This window comes from Ahaetulla prasina, chromosome 1 (assembly GCF_028640845.1).
Source record: "Ahaetulla prasina isolate Xishuangbanna chromosome 1, ASM2864084v1, whole genome shotgun sequence".
Classification (NCBI taxonomy): domain Eukaryota; kingdom Metazoa; phylum Chordata; class Lepidosauria; order Squamata; family Colubridae; genus Ahaetulla; species Ahaetulla prasina.
The window spans coordinates 296153028-296159090 of NC_080539.1; positions in this window are offsets into that span (position 1 = coordinate 296153028).

The following is a 6063-nucleotide window of genomic DNA, read 5'->3' on the forward strand; positions in this document are numbered from 1 at the left end:
ATATTTGAAGACTAATCTGCAAATCTCCCTATTCGATCGATGCCGATCCGATCCATTGCATGTGATGTGACGCATTTGTATGACAATTTTCCAAGGCTCGGTCAGTGACACGATTGTGAGACGCATGTGCTCCACACAGGAGAATTGTTTTGAGAGAGTGTGCCACATGCAAGAGTGCCCTGCACGCAAGTGGCTTTGTTTACTTCTTACCAAAACACAACACAGCACACACGCACTCATTAGACTCACTTCTTTCTCAGTGAATATTCGATCATACACAGGTGAGCACAATAATTCAAGTTTTATTAATTCATTATCTATTTAATAATTTCCAAATATGTATAATTTTATTTACAAGTTTGTTTATTCAATGGAAAAGTACTCATTTAAATAATAATAGGCATGTAAGCATAATTACAATATAAAATGTTATTGTTACAAATCTTTTTATTATGCATTTATCATATTATAGTGTATTCTGTATTATTGTTGCAATGAATAAAATGTTTCTTTTATTTACTATCTTTTTTCTTCAATTAATTTTGTCCTCCTTCTCATTGTAAAAAAGTTGGCCACCTTAGTTTATTCCAAGTGGCAACAAAGGCTTGAAATGGATGCAATAACAACTCCCAGCTCCCTCTGAAACCCATCAGGTTCCATCAGTCATGGGGGGAGGGGGGGCTAACCAATCTAACGGAGCTGCAGAAGACGGTGGCACTACAGAATCCTATGGTATCAGGGCATAATGTGACCATGACACGGGGAACACAAAAAAAATTGCTGATTTCAGATCACAGCACTTTGCGAGAGTAACACCACATCTGATGTGTGACCACTGTCTTTTGTCAGGCTCTGGATGATTTAAGATAAGCCCATGGCCATCATGGTGGCCATAAACCTCTGGGCCACCTCAAACCTCACTGAGAAGGTAGATTAAAATCCCCCAAGACCATGAATCTTGGGAACCCCACTGTCAACCCAGAGATAAGTCAAGAAGCTTAGAGAGGGAGATTGGTGCAACAGTAACAAACCCAACTGATCCTTAGAACCCAACTTAATGAACAGAGTCTCACAACTGGTGACCTGTGGTGCAGCACTCCTGAAGACGAAAAGTGATTCCTGGATGACAATCACCACACCTCAACTCTTGCTCTGGTGTCTTGGCTGATGCTACACCGCAAACCCAGGTGGGCATATCTCGGAAAGGGCAGCCACCACATTTCCAAGCCCAGTCAGGTCTCAGTAATACATGCAGGTCCATCCTCTCATTAACATTTAAATCTCAAATTAGGGAGGCCTTATTACAAACTGACCTGACATTTAAAAGCAGCAGCCAAAAGTCAGCCTTTTCCTATCCCATTACATACTGTAACTTATTTTGATTTATGGTCCTAAAGTAAGAAGAGTGATGCTGAATTATGTTTTACCTGATATAACAATTTATTAAACTTGTATTGGGTGAACCATCATTAGGGGATTCCTATAGTATAGGACAATGTATAAATCAAGCTCTCTCTATTCAAAGTTCATTTGTTCCCTACACTGATAGTTGTTAATTTGTATAAAGGCTGCTAATTTCCTTCCTGGCTGGCAGGTATAGAAGGGCCTCCCATGTGCTCTCCAATTATCCTATGAATCTACACCATCTTGTTCAAGATATATTGTGCCTGGTGAGGAGGATCATGGGCTTAAAAGGTAGCCATGACTATTTAGGCAACAGAAGAATCTACCATTGTTAGAAATGTGATCTGTCTGATTGCTTCCCCCGTCCCCCCCAAGTATTGCTAAAGTGATACATCTAATCTTGCAGTCTTCAGTGCAGTCATATAAAATCCATAACCCAGGTCCTAGCTTGGAAATTTCTCAATCCTCTCTCCTGTGTAATGAGTGTTGATTCTCTACTCCTCAAATCCTGTTCTCAACCAGAGGAGGGGACTGTGTAATTGCTCTTTGTACAAGTGGCCAAAGAGTTGTTCCCAGCTGACCTAATGCTAATATTTGCTAACCTCCAGTAGAGATAACAGATATTAACCCATTTGTGAAAAAGACAGACAGAAAGAAGCAAGCTACTGGGGTTGGTAATTCATCGCCAGCATTTATTTTTTGTCTCAGATAAGAATAGGAAAAGCTTAAATAAATTATATTTTGTATCACTTTGGAATATTCAGAGTCTGAATTTTTAAATAAAGTTAGTTCCTTCCAAATGTTTTAAGCTTACGATCGCATCAGTCCAGCCAACTCAGAGAATATTAAGAAGTTGTGGCAGTTGTAGCTCAAAAGAACTAAAAGACCCCAGGTTTTATTTCTTTATCCAAAATGATGGATTAAATGTTGTTAGTTTTTTCCTTATCCAAAATAATTCAATGGTTAGGCTTTAATTTTAATAGGTAGGCTGGATCTGTTGAGATAATGGCAGTGCCGGCACTATTTCCTAGTAAAGCTATGAAGTCTTGTCTATTAGAAGCAGCAGAGAGGGAGATAAAAATAACTTCATCATCTACAGTGAAGATTAAAAACTCTCCTAAGTGAAGCTCAATTCCTGGTGACTACATATTCAAACTGATAAGATCTTGTCATGTAAAAAAGAGCTTTAAATTGTCAGACAACCAATGGGGTCACTTTAGGGTCACTTTGCTGAGCAGCTTTAAGGATAAATTTATACAATTATTCAATTATTCATGATTCATATTCATAATGAATATGAACCGCTCCAATCTTGATTGTAGAAAATATGACTTCAGTAACGAGTTGTTAATGCCTGGAATGTACTACCTGACTCTGTGGTCTCTTCCCAAAATCCCCAAAGCTTTAACCAAAGACCATCTACTATTGACCTCACCCCATTCCAGCGTGCCTACTGTTCCTTTCTTATTTTCCCTTTGATTGTATCCAGTTTGTATGATTATTTCATGCTTATACTTATATATACTGTTGTGTTTGACAAATAAATAAATAAATAAAATAAAAATAAATTATTATTCAAAATTAGAAATAGAGTTGAAACAACTTTACCCATCCTCTTTGGGATTGTTTTTAACAATGAAAAGTGGATGTGTGTGTGTGTGTGTGTGTGTGTGTGTGTAAAATAAGTCTGGTAGGAGTGCTGTATGGATTGTTGGAATAATTTTCAGTACATAGTTGATATAGTCAAGACCCATGAATGTGTTTGCCTAAATCTCAACCCTTAGTCAACCCAAAGATTCCTTCATACATACATTTTACTTCAATTTAACAGAACAGTTTTCCCAGGTTGCAATGGAAGAGAACAGTATAAAGAATCTATAATTCCTCCTCAATCCCTTTTATTCCTTTTGAGATAAAATCAGGAAATAAATTTCACAAGAAATACTAGGATTACTTTATTGCTGTAAGTTGTAATAATAGAATCTTGAAAAACCTGTGAGGGTTTCTCCTTCCTTCCTAAACCTAAAATCCTAAGCCTTTTCATACCTTCTGTTTTCCCAGACTAAATTATTTTTTCCCATATATTTTCTTTCTGACCACCTCTGTTCTCTTCTACACTCTTTGATAATATGCTAATTGGCAGACAAGGGAATGCTTACATACAGAGTAGGCATCCTAGCACAATAGCAAATGTTTTTACAACAGTTTGTTTGATTGACTGATTACAAAACCAATGAGTTATCTACCTATCATTGGCTATTAGTGCACTAATGGCAGTAGGAGTCATATGACCTGACATGGCATGTTTTCTGTCTGCTGTCTAGTCCCACTCAATGATTTTGCTTTGGCCACAAGAATCTAGAACCTCTTGCACCTGGTAGTACCTGGCTGAATTTATCTAAGCTTGAAAGTTAAGCAGGGTCTGGATCAGAAATCACAGGAAATATGATGCACTGCAGACTACCCTGGAAAGTACCCTGTTTTCTGCAAAACAGAAAAGAAATAAACCCTTAAGTCAAATTTGTAACAGAGTAAATGTTTATCTCAGCTTGCAAGCAAAAAGACATCCTTTGCCTCTTTTTAGATATGCCTTCTAAGATTTTTGTATATTCAACATTCAGCCAAACTTCAAATATGCCTTTATTAAAATGTTCATCTTATCAATACATGAACCAATTTCTACCTCCTGTTAATCCTTGAAGTTGATAAACAAGATCCCACATTCTTGAAAGTCAGATTATTAAACGTATACAACAATTCATAAAAAGACTTCGTGGGACAGTTTGGTTTCATTTTAATGCTAAAATGTCTATGTTCTAGTTTATTCATGAATAAATTTCATAGTCTTCTCAGAACTATATTCAATTCATATTCAGTAAACAGAGATCATTACTATATACATATGCACATGCATAAAAAATACATGTTCCAACGACAAGAAAAATAAAAATCTTGTATCTAAAAGAACAAACTTTCTTACCCATTTACTGTGGAAACCCATCCTTTACCTTCTACCAAATCTATGAAGTTTTGGAGTTGTTTGCCACATCCTCAGGTATCTGACTAACTGTTCCTTTACAGCAACAGCTTCTCTACACAATGGGAAATAAAATGGCCATCTTTGGGTTTGACAATTGTTCTCCTAAAATGGTATGGCAACAGGGTGCAGTGCTTCAGTGCTATAACAAATGGTAGATAATAAGGCATCTATGTAACATTATCCAGACCAACAGGCACATAGAGATAAACACGTACATACCAAAGGAGACAATCAAGAAGCCCATAAGGAAACAAAAAGACTAAAGTACCTCCCCACTAGCAATCAACAGCCCTGTGAGTAGAGATTAACACCAAGGTTAATATTAGACCATCAAGGAGCAAACAATATCCCAATAAAGGAACTACCAACTCAGACAAATAAGCTAACAGACAATAACCCAATCAAGGAACCACCAAGGCTATTTCCACCAATACTGACACGGCAATGCACTAGTATATAAAATGAGAGAAAATCCAATTCCATACTGGCACTGATTATATTATCTAGTTTGATAATGAAATGTCTGCAAGAAAACAACAAAACCAAGAGAGCACCAAGGATCCTATAGAGGTATTGTAGTTATTGCAAATATGATAGCTGAAGGTATATTGAGAGAGAACTAAATCCAGGGGGGCAAAGTTAATTTTACAGGTAAGTAACTGTGTTTCTTCCCCAGTTAGCATTAGATTCTTCACATACTGAGGCAAATTCTCTCTTTCTCCTTTCCCCCCACCTATGTGCTAAATGTATATACCAGATTTGCTGTGAAAGAAAAATCATTGCTAGAAAGCGAACCTCTGGGAACATGTGTATATATTTCTGAGATGCACACGGGAAGTGACTTTAGAATTCCAGTCTGCTTGGTGGACCCTGCAGAGATAATTTTCAAGCAACTGTGTTGTTATTGGGGTTGGGCATTTATCAATGGAAATGGAACTAGTTTAGTATATGATGCATGAATCCATGCTGGTAGAGCTTGACGCTAAATGGTGGTGGCAGTGGTCAGGATCTGAGATGGACTTTCCCACCTGGATTCAAGTACATCTTTTTGCTGAAAGCTCTGTAGTCCTAGTCTGCAAAGTTCAAGGGATAGCAAAGCTGAGCCTGAGTTTTTCTATTGATCCAAAAACTTTTCATTAATTTCTGACAATAGTGTAACAATATCATTCATCTGGTGAATCTCCATTTGTGCCATATTCACCCCCATGGTTGAACCCCCATCAGCCAATCAATCAAAATTTCACATGGCTTTGGCTTTTATGTTCATACAGTTGGTACTAAAGGTATGGTACAGTTCTTTCATTGCCTTTTCATATTCCCTTATTTTAAGCCAGGAGAGTCAGATGTCTTTTGCTTCAAAGAGCCTTCATGTTAATTTCATGAAGTACAAGATCAGTCCTCCACTTATATCTGGTGTCCTGAGTCCACTAAATGTGTTCCTGGGGTCTTTCTTATTTATCGATTGCATGTGTCAATAAGTTTAGAGAAAGTAAAAGTTCATTGAAGACAGGGAGAGAAGAAGCCAGGAGGGGATTCCTTCCTTGGCATTATCATCCCTGACACATTATGACCTAGCTTCCTGTTTCTTCATTCTGGTTCAACATTAACCCAGGCTAGGC